Source organism: Apis laboriosa, unplaced genomic scaffold (genome assembly GCF_014066325.1).
Source record: "Apis laboriosa isolate Shangri-la unplaced genomic scaffold, ASM1406632v1 scaffold34_cov151, whole genome shotgun sequence".
Taxonomy (NCBI): Eukaryota; Metazoa; Arthropoda; class Insecta; order Hymenoptera; family Apidae; genus Apis; species Apis laboriosa.
In genome coordinates this window covers 8,005,616-8,021,024 of record NW_025222928.1, presented here as the reverse complement: position 1 = coordinate 8,021,024, position 15,409 = coordinate 8,005,616, and the positions used below count along the sequence as shown (strand labels likewise).

Here is a 15,409-nt window from a genome sequence, read left to right as displayed (position 1 = left end):
AAAAAAAAAAAAAAAAAAAAAAAAAAAAAAAAAAGATTAAATAGAAAAAAGGATTAAATAGGTAAAAAGTATAAAGCAAAAATAAAAAAGATATCAAAGTATAATTATAGGAACTCCGTACTTCCGCGTGGCGTACACGCGGTATCGACTTCCGGTTTTATTTCCTCTTTCGAGTCTCTCTCTCTCTCTCTCTCTCTCTCTCTCTCTCTCTCTCTCTCTCTCTCTCTCTCTCTCTCTCCCCCCCCTCCTATCATTCCATTTTCGGCCTCATGGGTCGTCGATTGCTCGGCAATTTTGCATATCGAGCGCTGCAGGCTATTATTTGAGCGTCGACACCGAAAAGCTCGTTTTTCCAGACTCTCAATGATGGACAATCGATCAGTCGCCGCGAACCGTCGATGTGACGAACCGTGAAACTTCCTTTCATAAACACTCGTTATTCTTCTCGCTCTTCTCGTTACACAGGATTCTTTTTTTTTTTTTCGTTTCAAATAAAAATTTTTTAAAATTAAAATTCATTCGAGTCTTATAATTTATAAGACCCCCCCCCCCTCCTTTTCGTGAAATTCACAAATTTCGATTTTTCAAAGAAATTATTCTGAATAATAAAATTTGGAGATCGAAATAATTAAAATTATTTAGCAATAAAAATAATTCAAATTATATAATTATTATATAATTATTATATAATATAATTATATAATAATATATTATATAAATTATATAATTATTATATAATAATAATTCAAATTATTTATTATATATATATATATATATATATATATATTATTTCCGAGGAGGAGGGGTAGAAAGAGATAGATAAGTATCTATGTGAGAGGGAGTCGTCTTCGAGAGGATTTAGGGAAGGTGAAAAAAAAAGGGTGCGCGATGTCGGTGCGCATTTTTTTCAGTCGAATACTCGGAGTTAACAATAAGGTCGTGCTGACGTGGAGATAAGGAGGCCCCGATTGGGTAGAGAGATCGCGTGCTCGACAGAATACGGGGCCACGAAACGTAATGTTATCAGGGGCCGCACAACAGCTGCACTAAATTTTTTTTCGCCGACAGTTCTACTTTTCGAACGATAACTTTGTGGCCCCTGGTGATCCCAACCCGATGCCCTTATTAAAACAATATCACACGTATAAATTATAAGCAGTTTGCATTAGGATATACAAGATGCAGATAGATTTCATTTAAATCGTGGAATATTCGAGTAATATTTATATTTCTGTGAAAGAAAAAAAAAAGTGATTATTATGGATAATATGAATTTACGTAACAATTTCTCTCTCTCTCTTCTTTGCTTTTTTAAACATTTTTTTATATTATTTATTTATTATATATTATATTTATTTTTTATATTTTCTGTTCATAAAGATTTTTAAGATTTAGAGTTCGTTTTGTATTTGTTATTAATATAGCAGATATGCAAATTCCGGTAATAAAAGCTTGGGTCAAAGGTTGTACAAGTTGGTTGTTATCGAGTTCAGCGATTCGCCGATTCTAATATGGCCACTTCCTGGTTGGTAAATGTGTTATTAATGAATTTATTAAGGTTATTGAATTTGCCGTGAAATTTATGCACGTACCGAATGATTCCATCGTCAATTGTACACAATCAAATCCATGCACTTATTAATATACATACATGTATCCCTATTAAAATCAAAAGCTTCAATTTGATAATTTGCATATTCCAATAATTTTCTCCCGAAGATTTGATGAAAATATAATTATTGATAATTAGTTAATGCACATGTTTAAACGTACGAGTAATCTTAAAATGAGGGAAATTAAGAAATAAATAATTTATGATGAAATATATTGTGTACAATAATTTAAAAATTTCAAGTATCAATTTATATATTTCCCATATAAAATATATATATTATTTCCATTTGAAAATTTAACAAAGTGAAAGAAGAACGAATTACACAGAGATAAAGATGTTAGTTTGCCATAAGAGAGAAAAGAAATTGTCCAGAAGTAATCTCTTGATGGATTTTCTGATTACATAAATGTTCCACGTAGCGCAAACGCTCGCAAACGCTCCATATTTGTATTTGTGTAATATTCTCGATAATTCCTTCCAACGATTTCCTTCCGGCCATCTTTTGTACATCCCTTCGCATTAGAAAACAGTTTCCGCTTATTTCATTTAAAAAGGAATAAGTAATATAGGAAAATAAAAATAATTGGCCATTTTACTATACTAGTAATTTTTCTCTAATAACTATGATTAAATTTATACAATCATTTACTTTTTAGAATTAAAAAAAGGAAAAACATTGAAAAATATTATTTCAAAATTTGTTAATGCTCTTTTGATTAAAATTTTTGTTAATTATTCGTTATAGAAAATGTCCATAATGTGATATAACACGAGTCAAAAGTCAATCGAATTTTGAATCATTTAATAGAATACGATAAATTCGATAAAATAATGATACTGTAAAAATTCCAAAGAAAAGTATTAATTAAATAAATGATTAAGTTTTTCATACAAATATCAATTTGAAATTGGCATGAAAAAGATGCTTGGCTGTATGAATGAACATTGAACTGGAGAATACCAACAGCCTCCGTGGCGCAATCGGTTAGCGCGTTCGGCTGTTAACCGAAAGGTTGGTGGTTCGAGCCCACCCGGGGGCGGTTTATTTTTTTTTTTTTTTATTTATTTTTTATTGAATAATTTAAATATTATAATATATTCTTCCTAATTAAACATCACACGATACAATGATTATTTTCATTTATTATAAATTAAATTTAACAGATTCTCATTCGATGTGCAGATATATACACATATATCTAAATATTGTTTTGATATATTATAGTAAAATGGAAAAAATGTTTTATAAATTCTTTTTTTTTTTTTTGCATTAGCATATACATAAATTTGAATGTTTAATTATGTTCATATTTAAAAACTTTGTTGTACGATTTATAAAAATGAACTTTTTCATTGCAAATTTTATGTAGTTAAATTTTGAAAAAAATATCAAAACAAACAATCGAAGGTTTAGAAAAATAATAATAAATAATGAACAAAAAATATTTTAGCTTTTTAAATAAATACAAGTTATCAAAAAAAAAATTATTTAATTGTTTATTTAATTGTTTATTTAATTGTTTATTATTTACAGCATTTATTCATGATTAAAAAATAAAAATTTTTAATGACATTAGTATCTATATATCCATAAATAGTTCTCTTACCATCCACTAGATGTCCACGAGGAGCTAACTGTTCTCGCGTATGAAGTTAGATGACCGAGGTAATATCTTGAACAGGAAAACTACATTCGATAGTCATTCAGTAGGAGTACTACTGATCGATTTAGCAGATGATGATTAGCGGAGATGATTCCTGATTAAACTCCACTCCCTGACTTCCATTTTGCAACGACGGTTGTCAGTGGAATTTTCTGATGCTAAATCACTATTTTTTTACCAGTCTGCCCATAATTATCAATACATAATAATTTAAAAGAAAAAGTAGCTTTTTATGTATAATGAAATAGAGTAAAAATGAATATTGTACGAATATAACACGATTTAGTTAAATAAAAAGAATATCATACGATCCATTAACAATCAATAATTTTATCAACTTTTTCGTAAACTATACATATAAACTATTAAAAAAGATATACAGGCAACAAGATTTTTTCGAAATTCGTTAATGAGAAAGAGACAACGTGTAATAAGTAAGTCTTGTGATGATCGATGGTTCGGTAATAAATATAAATATAAATATAAATATGGTCGAAAAAGCAGCGTCTCGACAATCTCGAACACCGCAAAATAATGTATCAAATTCGTCGCGATTCGCGAATTCGTCGCCACACTATTACGAGTTATAGTATGCACCTTCCCGACCTCATTCAACTTTGAACTGCGTCGAGAATGATGTACAAGGCACAAACATCTGCCATTGGCGCGTGTTGGAACTCTGTTTTACTCGACCCCCACCATCCATCCCCTCCGCTATCCCCACTTCAATTCATTTGTATCCCCACTTCGTATCGCTGTTTCTCTGTGATAAACCCGTGGATCGAGAAACACGTGCGTATCGCGTATTCGTGGTGTATTGAAAAATGGAAAATAATGAGAAAAAAGAAAAAGAGAAGGGAGTCATAGCATAGAGATAGTATCGTTGACAGAGCGTTAAGTGGAAGTGCACAGGTTTCGAAAATGCGAATAAAGACCCGATTATCCGGGATTCGAGGGCGGATTTTCAGGTGTAGATTAGGAAATTGGTTCGGGACCGAGATGAGGAGATATGATGGAGATTGGGAAAGTGGGGTCGGAGCGACCGCCATATTGGAATATTAGGCTTAGGGAAGCGAATTCAAATGGGAGAGAGAGAGAAAAAGAGATAGACTGCTGAAATAGTCGTCTAGCAACCAGAGAATCCTCCGATTTTGTGCAATTCGATCGGATTTCAAGAATTCTTCCTTTTTTCTATTGAGATAAAAAAAGGATATAATACGATAGTTTTTAAATTAAAAAATTTAAATTAGAAAGAACGAAATTTAAAGTAAATTTATCTAAAGAAAATATGGAAACTTAGAGAGAAATAGACGAGACTAAAATATAAAAATACTACAAGAAAAATTAAAAAAAATTCTTTTCACGATGGATCGAAAAATAAAGCGAAAATTAATTGGCAAAAAATTCGTCCAAGCCATTAACCTCGACTCGATACGACGTCGATCGATATTAACGCTTTATTTTCGAAGGGCAAATTTTTCGGCGGGAAAACGCGATAAACAGTTAAACAAAGAAAAATACACGCGAAAATGAAAAGAATCGTTATCGTGACGAAGAAAAATTGGAGCAATCAAGGTGACCGTGTTCGTGAGAAGCCTATAATATTTTCCGCCAGTCAGAATGGAAGAAACCTCTCACTGTTTCGCGATACTCTCTTCAAATATACCGGAGAGAGAGAAAGACGACTCTATCCTCGAACCTTTCATCCGTTCTCACGAGGAAAACTCCTCGAGGCCATGCGGTCGAGGTAATTCCCCTGAAACATTACTTCCACGTTGCTCGACCGTAAGTTCGATCAACTTACTCGCCTGGTTTACTCGTACTCCTCCCCCTCTCTTTCTTCTCGGTCGACAGAAAAAGTCGAGATATTAGATTTCTACGTTCGGTTTCGGCGCGAGGACTCGTTGATCGACTCGTGCACTACAGACTGCTTCAAAAACAAATATTTCATACGTTCGTTATCTTTATCGATCGATAATTTGCAAAAAAAAATCATCCAACATCTTTTTGCCAATTTTCATCGTTTCCTTCCTCGTTTAATTCCTAGCGCGAAATTTCACGGTTCGTGGTCAGTTCTCATCCGACTTGAGAATCCAGATCCTTTTTTTCGATACCGCGAGCTAATTTGCACTTCGAAAGATGTCTCGAGGAAAAGGGATCAGACTTGGGAAAGAACAACGGGATTATCGACTCGTTTCCTGCTCGACCGACCGATAACGCGATCATCTTGGGATTTTCCACAAATTCTCCTCGAAGAAAATGAAAGGAATCGAAATTTCAAATTCCAAATTTTTCTCTATCCCATTCTTGACATTGAACGAAACATTGGACGATGAACGAGAAGTTCGTTACAAGGACGAAGAGAAGGATGACATAATTGGAATTTCGATCATTGGCGTAGACAGTTGATTCAGCAAAACGACGAGAGAACAATAATTCAGGCGTTTCCTCGAAGACGGGAGTCTTCGTGGAGATGACTTTAATCGCGTCACCGAATCCCACCGGCCGGTTTTACCAGCTCCCGGGATCGACCATTATCGTAAATTAGCTTCAAAGTTGCTTTCAAAACAGGCCGCGAGAGGGGCTTATTGTGCTGGGCCGGCCCATCTCCTGGGGTCGTTGTCTTAATTTCGTTCCAGTTTCTTTGTGCCCGGCATGCAGGAACTAATTATCGATACTTGGCAAGTCTCCAAACTCTCGACAGTACGCCGTTATATATATATATATATATATTTTATATATTCTTGTAAATTTATTACGCGAAGAAAAAGAGAGAGAAAGAAAGAAAGATGGAAGGATCTTTCTTTCTTTTTTATTTTATCTTAACGGGGAGAAAATGGTCGAGGAAAGGAGGGAGGATAAATAAACGGGATACGTGATTGGGTTTCGAGAAAATTTCATCTTCTGAAAATCGGTTCGATTAAGAGCTGCTTCTTTGATAAATGGCGTCGCTTCGGTTTCTTTCGTGAATAAACGGAAGAGGTCGCTCGATCTGGGAAAAAAGAAGAATTGAGAAGTTTTTAGTGAAAAATAACGCGGTTGAAATTGACGAAGGTATATTCGGGTGTCGCTTATTTGATCCATTTAGGGAAGGATCTTGGTATTTGAAAGGATATTCCGCAGAGTGTAATAAAACTGTTGAAATTGTTATAAAAGTGATACAAAAATTCCTGCTCTACATGAACGAGTTCGAATCTTTTAACGAGCAAACTGTTAAAATTTCTGCCCTAATTTATAAATTTAAATTTTAAATTTATAATTTAACGAACTTAATTAATAAACTTATTATTCATATTAAATAATTAGAATTTAAAATTATTAATATAATTTATTTATTTATTTTATATATATATTTTCGTTCCAATGTCGAAAAGAAAAATGGAAGAGTCTTAATGAATCATATAGAAGACAACAATTTTTTATCCAAATTATCTTAACCAGCTTTGTATAGAATGCCTTAACTTTTCTTTAACTTTTTTTTTACCTACAATTCCTTAATTCATTTACAAAAAGGATTTAAAAATTTCTCTTAATAAAATATCAAGTATTAAAAAGTATTTGAAAGAAGAATAAAAAACATTTTAAATTATTTTAGAAACTGTATTGTATAGTCTAGCCCGTTCTTTCCAATCCGACGACGAATAAAAATTAGCACGGGCAGAAGTAAAGCAGAGCTGTATTGGTGCGCTGGTTCGGTTCAGTTCGAGTGGAAGGGGAAAAAAGGAGAGGGGAGAAAAAGAAGGGAGAGATGGCAGTTTGCTCAGTGGCTTAAAAGGCCGTTTGCCTCGAATCCAGAAGGTGCAACTCTGCCAACAAATTGAGTTTACACCGTTGGAGCGTTTGCTTCGAGGCAATCCCTGTACGGGAGGATTCTTCCCGAGGATGAATGGAAATGCTCGAAAACTCGATCGAACACTCTCGGACGATAAACGTTCCCGCGTGGCCAGGCTTCTCTCCACGCCGCAAGGAAAAATAAAATTGATCGCCTTTCTCCGCGATATCGACACACGGGCACAACGTTTCCCCTCCTTCTTTGTTACGCGATGGTATCCATCTAATATCTATCGCAGTTTGCGAAAGGGGAAGTGGAGCTGAATGGTGACGAGAAATACAATTCTCTTTTGTAGAGATGACGAATAATATTTATATCGAGAAGAGAGAATGTTTGAGAAGAGAGCTGTGTATATAATTTTGATTAATAATTTATTTTATTTTGTGCCATCCGTTTGAAAAAAAAACGTTTCCGTTTATTTAAGAAGGAACATGGTAGGAAAATAAAATTACGTAAAACGTGATTAAACCGTAGTTTCGTGCCAGTGAGTTTCCTCCAAGCAAGTACGATTAATCAGTAAATTTGATTTAATGTAATTAAAGTTTTTCTTTATTATTTATATCATAGAAGATTTCCATAAAAATTCAAGTAAAAAATTGGATCATTTAATTCAAGATAATGCATATGAAAAAAAAAAACGTAAATACGCGATAATTTTATAATTCACTTTCGTGAATAATTTTCGACGAGAGAGTGAAATGGACATGTGCAACGTTCTCATACTTACTTACTCGTGGAGGTTATCGCTTCAAGAGTTCAAACACACGGAGTCGCAAGTGTGTTTTTCATACTTTGGAAGCCGTGTCTGGTTTGGATTTGGCCTTTTATCAAGTGAACACGGAACGCCGCTCATCATCAACCATGAAGCGAATTCGCCTGGTTCCTCTGATAACGAGATGAACTTTCGACTACTTCGCAGGTAGTCTAGGTGATACATGGATCATTAGGGAAACTAGTCTTACTAGTTATCATCAGTTCACCCCGATAATCTTGGCCGCGCCATCGCTAACCTCGTCTAACCTCGTTTTCTATCTGGCATCACGTTCCGACCGAAATCTCTCTCTTTCTATACTCTCTTAGAAAGGAAAGAGCGTGGGAAAAATGAGCAAGGAGATAAAAAAATTAGAGGAGAAAAGAATTCTAAAAGAAAAAGTAATAACGCGAAGTTGGAAAACTATGCATCCAATAAAACTAAGACTTTCTTGAATAAAGGAAAAGATACAATGCGATGGATGGAATCTTATAAAAAGCATGTATAAAATGAAAACGCTTCGAGAATATGAAAAAAAAATAACATGAGCGAAAGGAAAGAGGATAAATAAAAAAAAGAAAAAGAAAAAAAGATATACAAAAAGTATCCATCCAAGTGTACGCACGGATAAAACATAATAAAAAGAAGAAACATCCACCTATATCTAAAGAAAGATATTAAAGAAAAAAAAAAAAAAAGAGAGAGAGAGAAAAGCCAAAGAGTCGTAAAAAGGATCGTAGAGGAGAGGATTAACCGCGTAATTGCGCACGGTTGTTCGAGCGTCCATCGCGTAATTAACGCATCCTATTAACACTCGTGTATACACAGACTCACTCTGGAATTAACTCGAAACTGGTTCTAGAACTAACGCGTGAACTAAAAGGAATGCCCTCTGGTAAAATTACTTAGTCGTGTAGAGAAAGGAAAAAAAAAAAAAAAAAAAATAGTACAGCATCTTTCATAAAACTAATTTATGTTAAAAATTTATTAAAAGGAAAAACGGTATATTCTTACTATGAGCCGTTTCCTACGTTAATAATACAACAAGGAGGAAGGAAAGAGAGAGGAAGATAGAGACAGTTCTCTACCGCTTGTCAATTACGAGGCTTCCGATAAAAGGAAACGAAATAATTGTTGTTACAGGTCGATAGCTCGCCGATAATTTTAGCTCGTCGGTTGACCGAGAACTCGAACCAGCCTTGTTCTAATTTCGATCCCGCTGTTTCTTGGAAAGGACACGAGGCGACGCGGATGGACAAAAAAGGAAACTATCCCAAGAGCATCGAACGCGAATATTCGTTTCTTTCCCAACTTTCGCAGTTCGGAGAGAGAAGTAAGCCGATAAGCTCTCTCGGTCGAATCGTAAAATTCGCGAGAAATCGTTTTCTTCTTCTTTTTTTTTTTCTCTCTTTTTCTTTTTCAATTGGCAAAGAAGACGGAAGAAAAGATGAGATATTTCCTATAGCAGATATTTTTATCTATCGCGAGATCTCGAGTCACGTTTGCTCGTAGGAGGGAATATAAAGAACGTTCCTTCCTGGAAAAGAGGAAATGCGGCAAAAAAAGGCGATCGCCTCTGAACAAACGATCGTATTCTGGACATCCATGAAATAATTATGACCTTTTCTCAACCCTCGGCCGAAATTCATACGATTTCCAATAGCTTTCTTTCTCGTTCACGTTAAAAGGATCTCTCTTTTCTCTCTCGTTCGACTTTTAAATCACAATCTCCACCATTCCTCTGTTCGACAAATCGTCTCACGATTCCTTCTTCTTCCGATGAGAAAACGTCTTCCCTTCGCCTCATCCATTCACCATGACCTCTCGATCCCTCCTCCCTTAACGTAGACGGAGGTTAATCCCTTTGTTTTGGGATCACCACATTTTTTTTCTTTTTTTAAAGTACCCGTCTAACGTAATACAACAATTTCTTTTCTTTTTTTTTTTTTTTTTTTTTTTGAAAAAGAAAATTTTACATTATTAATTCCTCTCCACGATGAGAAAATGTCTTCCCTTCGCCTCATCCATTCACCATGACCTCTCGATCCCTCTTCCCTTAATGTAGGCGGAGGTTAATCCCTTTGTTTTGGGATCACCATTTTTTTTTTTTTTTTCTTTAAATTACCCGTCTAACGTAATACAATAATTTCTTTTTTTTTTCTTTTTTTTGAAGAAGAAAATTTTATATTATTAATTTCTCTCCAGAAAACTTCCCTTCGTTTCATCATGATTCTCTCGATCCCTCTTCCCTTAACGAAGGCGGAGGTTAATCCCTTTGTTTTGGGATTACCATTTTTTTTTTTTTTTTTTTAAATTACCCGTCTAACGTAATACAATAATTTCTTTTTTTTTCTTTTTTTTGAAGAAGAAAATTTTATATTATTAATTCCTCTCCACGATGAGAAAACGTCTTCTCCTCGCCTCATCTATTCACCATGACCCTCTCGAACCCTCCTTAACGCGAAGATTAATCCTTTTGTTTTGGGTTCACCCATTTTTATTTTCTTTAAATTACGCGTCTAATAAGATAATGCAACGATATCTTTTTTTTTTTTTTCATTAATTCGTTTCATCGAATAATGTTGGAAAGAGTTTCAGAAAATTTACGGAATCTCCAATCATCCTAGAACAAATTTCATTCATAAGGTATCGATCATCCCCTCCTTATAATTTCCCAAATTATTCGCGCCTTGATGCACGCGATCGAACGACGGCCAAATTATTTCCGTTTCCAGGCCCCGAGGTTTAAACCTCGACTCCTGATGGACGCCCACGAACTTCCACCCGTTACGTCCAGTCCGCTCGAAGCCAAAGTTTCGAACGAAATCGGCGCGGCTGGACCGAGCTCCGCCCAATTATTCCCACGAGCCGCGAAAAAATAGGATCGGGGTGGGGAGGAGGACGAGCACTGCGACTGACAAGCGATCAATTCTTTCGGCCGGAAGCAGGAAGCGAAATCCCCCAAAGAGCCAACCCTTCCCTCCTGAAGTTCGTGAAACTTCATCCCACTCTTCCTCTCCCCCCTCCGATTATCCGTTTTCCATTCGATTCGAACGATTTTCTATCTTATTCCTTCGTTCTTCGACTTTTCCTTTCGTTCGAACGAATCACAATCGTGGAGAAAGGAGATGGAAAATAATGATGAGATGATGATGATGAGACGTATTTTTCCTTTTTTCTTTTAGAGGAAATTGAAGAGAATTTTCGTCATCGGTTTCGTTTGCTTGCGAAACGAAGAATGTTTTGAGAACAAATGGATGGAATGTTGCTTTTAAGGGAAACAGTGGTGTTTTGACGAAGAGAAGAGAAGATAAACGAGCAAAGAGCTTCCATTGGAGTTTGATTGGATTATTTTACATTAAATTTGTAAAATAAAAATTTTACAAATCGCACGCGCGTGGTGAGTTCAATTACCGGCGGAAGAAATCGAGTTAATTTTTAAAAATGGAAAATTGTTTGTTTCGTTCAATTTCCTCTCATTTCTTATTTCCTCCACCATCGGGGATTCTCTCACCAATAAAATTCGATCGTTTCAAAACCACGCGCGATAACGCGTTCCCGCTCTTTTATCGTAACGCGATAAATTTAAAACGAGAGGCAATATTCGTCAGTGAAATCGTTTCAATGCACGAGAATCAAAAACGATCGAATGCGATGATCGATCATCGACGCTTGATTATGTTGCACACGCATCAACGATGTAACAATTGATTATTACCAACCGTGATATATTAAATAATCACGATAATATCGTTCCGAAAAGCAAGATTTAAATCGTGCAATAGAGTCGGGATAAACGGGATGTTATCCTCCCCAATCCGGTTAGATAACGATTTTTCACGGGTCGAATAACAATTCGAGAAGATAAGTTCGATTTCAATTCCTTCCGCGATACAATTCTTGAAGACGCGTGAAAATTTTCGGAAATGATGGAAATAAAGCCTCGAGTAAAGGCGTCGAAAGAAAGAGAGAAAAAAATAAGGAAAATTATTGTATAATGAAATTGGATCAGATACGAAGGAAACGAGGAGTGTATGATTTTATTCTCGTTTGCCTAATTTCTCTTTTTTCGTTGCTACTGCGTTCGAGAATGCACGACCGAGTGCATAGAATTGTATATTAGATATAGGTAAGGATTTTCACGAGTCGAATAACGTTCTCGTAATGTGAGAAGATAAGTTCGATTCCAATTCCTTTCACAGTACAATTCTCGAGGACGCATGAAAATTTTCGAAAACGATCGAAGCAAGCCACGAGTAAAGATGTCGAGAGAAAGAAATTACTGCGCGTTCGAGAATATTGAGAGATCTTAGATATAGATAATGATTTTTACGAGTCGAATAACGTTCTCGTAACGCGAGAAGATAAAGATTCTATTTCTTTCGCGATAGAATTTTTCACGAGAGAAGACGCGTGAAAATTTTTGGAAACGGTAGAAGCAAAATCTCGAAAGAAAGAGAAAAAAAGAGAGGAAAGTTTTGTCAACGAAATTATTATAGATTAGATACGAAGGAGACGAAGAATATACGAGTTATTCTCGTTTGTCTAATTTCTCTTCTTTCGTTGGTAGCGCGGTCGAGAACTTAGATATAGATAATGATTTTTACGAGTCGCGAGGAGATAAATTTAATTCTATTCCTTTCGCGATAGAATTCTACATTTCGAGATGAAGACGCATGAAAATTTTCGAACGATCGAGCAAACCACGAGTAAAGATATCGAGAGAAAGAAATTATTGCGCGTTCGAGAACATTAAGAGATCTTAGATATAGATAACGATTTTTACGAGTCGAATAACGTTCTTGTAATGCGAGAAAATAAGTTGGATTCTATTCTTTTCACGATAGAATTCTTGAGGACGCGTGAAAATTTTTGCAAACGATCGAAGTAAAGCCTCGAAGGAAAAAGAAAAAAAGAGAGGAAAGTTTTGTCAACAAAATTATTATAGATTAGATATGAAGGAGACGAGAAATATACGAGTTATTCTCGTTTGTCTAATTTCTCTTCTTTCGTTGGTATTGCGCGTTCGAAAACTTGGATATAGATAACGATTTTTACGAGTCGCGAGGAGATAAGTTCAATTCTATTTCTTTATATATAATATAATAGATAGAATTCTACTTTTTGAGACTGAAGACGCGTAAAAATTTTTGAAAATGATCAAATTACGAGTAAAATACATCGAGAGAAAGAGAAAAAGTTTTGTCAACCAAATTACTGCGCGTTCGAGAATGCACGATCGAGTGGACAGAATTATTATCCGCTCAAAATCCTTGGCATCCTTGCAGAGAACGGATTCAGCTAAGATCGAACTTATATCCTTTAACACCCTCTCATTAAGTTTCATTAAATTTTTCCCAACCCTCTAATACCTTCGAAAGAATGCCTTTCCCTTTCCCTTCTCTTTTATTGATCTTTTCCATCGGGCTCGAAAATCGAATCGAGAAAATGAAAATTCGACGAGAAATTCTTTAAATATTATAATATTTAAATAATATTATTCGAGCAGGAGAACGATATTTCTTTCTCAACTCATCTTTCCCTCCGCCATCATCCATACCCCGTACACGATGAAATCGTGGGGAGAGGCAATCGAGACGCGGTTTATTTTTCCATTCACGAAGTGGAAAAAAAGAAGTATCGAGATAGGAGAGAAAAAAAACAGAGAATCGATCTTTCATCGATGGACAGGGGGGAGTCGGTGGCAATTATTCTCAACGAAGTAGCACGTTTCCGGCAATTTTCACGGACTGGTACGCCGTCTCGAATCGAGCAACGTGCGCCCTGATGATTCGTGCTTCTGTCTGTATATCACCTATATATATATGCACTGCATTACTGTATCTCTCTCTCTTTCTCTCTCTCTCTCTCTATATATATATACATATATATACTATATTCCTAAATAATACGCGTGTGTGGGAGGTGGACCGATGGAGGTGGAGGGTCGTCGGTGTAAAAGCAACGACCGGAGCTGACCTGAATCCACGGCCGGGGCGATGAAAAGGGAGCAACAAAAGCTGCACGCGGGACGAGGACGAGAGTGAAAATACGGAAAATAGGCCGTTGTGCAGGGCCACCTTGTGCAACTATTTTGTGGAACGTCGATTCCTTCCTACCCTACCCTGCCGTAGAAGAGAAGAATCCGTAACCTCTACCAAAATCTAACCTAACCTAACCCTCCCTTCTTCGTCTACCCGAAGCGGCAACCATGCCAACTCCTCCTGTAATCCTTTCTTTGGATGGATGAACGGACGGTTAATATCGAGCAACGTTCAAAACGTTCTCTGAAACACGTCCACGCCACGAAGGGAGGAGAAATAAGAATAATATAGGGAGCAGATTCAGACGAAAAATTTTCGAAAGGAAATTTAAGAGGTGATTTTCCATGCCAATTTTCAATTCTTTAGACACCGTTAAAGTCCGGAAATACGAAGATAGCTTGGATCGCGTAATTAATACGCGATCTCCAATTAAACGAGCGACTCCGCTCGAGAGTTTCCTATGCTCGATCAACCGTTTGTCCATTTCGACACGGTCGCCCGTGGATAATTATTTCCAACGAGGGGAGGGGAGGGGGGATCTCGTCCCTTCCCATCCTCGTCTCCCCGATTAATAATGCAAGTGCATAGCGTTGTATCGTACGCTTCGTTCCCCAAACGGGGATCGAATATCAAACTCGTTCTATCAATTAATGCAATCCTGACCGTTCATTCAACGTCGCTCGGCTGCCACCGCTGACTGTTTTAAACAAAATGGAAAGTGTGCATCAATTGTATACGTAATTAACGTGTACGTTTCTTTTTAGTTTTTTTTTTTTTTTTTTGACTTGCTCGAGATAATCGAATTACCCTCGTTGTACCTCTCGTTGTATTTACGTTATATTTAAACGGGGAAGGAGCGGATAAACTTTTTTAAATGGAAATTCAAATGAGAGGATAAAAGTTTATCAAGGATGCTTCCTACTTAATACTTGTAACGGGCTTCGTGGGTTTTCGTGGATTAAAAAACGTTGGATGGAATTCGCCTGTGTGGGCGTTGAAAAATATTTTCCTCTTCTCTATTTCCTTCTTCTTCTTCTTCTTTTTTTTTTTTTTTTTTAACGGAAAGAAGATGGTGTCAGCGTTCCGTATTCCATTATTAATAGTTTTAATAATTTAACGATATAAGCAAAAGGCTTTCGATCAAATTTTATTTATTTTCGAATAAATTTTATTTATTATTTATTTTATACCGGAATACGTTAATTTCTACGACGATCGACTTCGAAAAAAACAAAGAGGCGCTGCTTCCGTGTTGACCAATCCACTTTCCCGCGGATCCTATCTAACGTTTTGTTCAACCAAAGCGTGTGTACCAAGCGAATAAGCATCGTCCATGTAGCCCAGTCCCTGCGTAAAGTGGTAATCGATGTCGAACCACGCTTGTTTGCTTACTTCCTCCCCCCCCCCTCTCACGGCACGCATGCACGTGGTGCAACGCTCACCCGCTCGATGTCGAATCTTGGAAATAAGGGGACGATATCTTTTCCCCTGTAAATTACAAAT

The 15,409-nt window shown here is 36.2% G+C and overlaps 1 protein-coding gene and 1 non-coding gene across 5 annotated transcripts in view; one reads left to right on the top strand and one right to left on the bottom strand.

Moving 5' to 3' along the window:
• The window catches only part of LOC122714787 (acetylcholine receptor subunit alpha-like), a 79,593-nt gene that overhangs the window by 43,397 nt on the left and 20,787 nt on the right, over positions 1–15,409 (bottom strand). The window contains exon 1 of one of the 4 annotated variants that reach the window (XM_043936456.1): positions 3,223–3,524. The exons of the other annotated variants lie outside the window; for them this stretch is intronic. The gene's annotated coding sequence lies outside the window, so the exon portion shown is untranslated. Of the gene's footprint in view, positions 1–3,222; positions 3,525–15,409 lie in introns of those variants that run through there. 4 annotated transcript variants of the gene reach the window in all.
• Trnan-guu lies at positions 2,582–2,655 on the top strand. Its single transcript has one exon. It is a non-coding gene; the product is annotated as a tRNA-Asn (tRNA).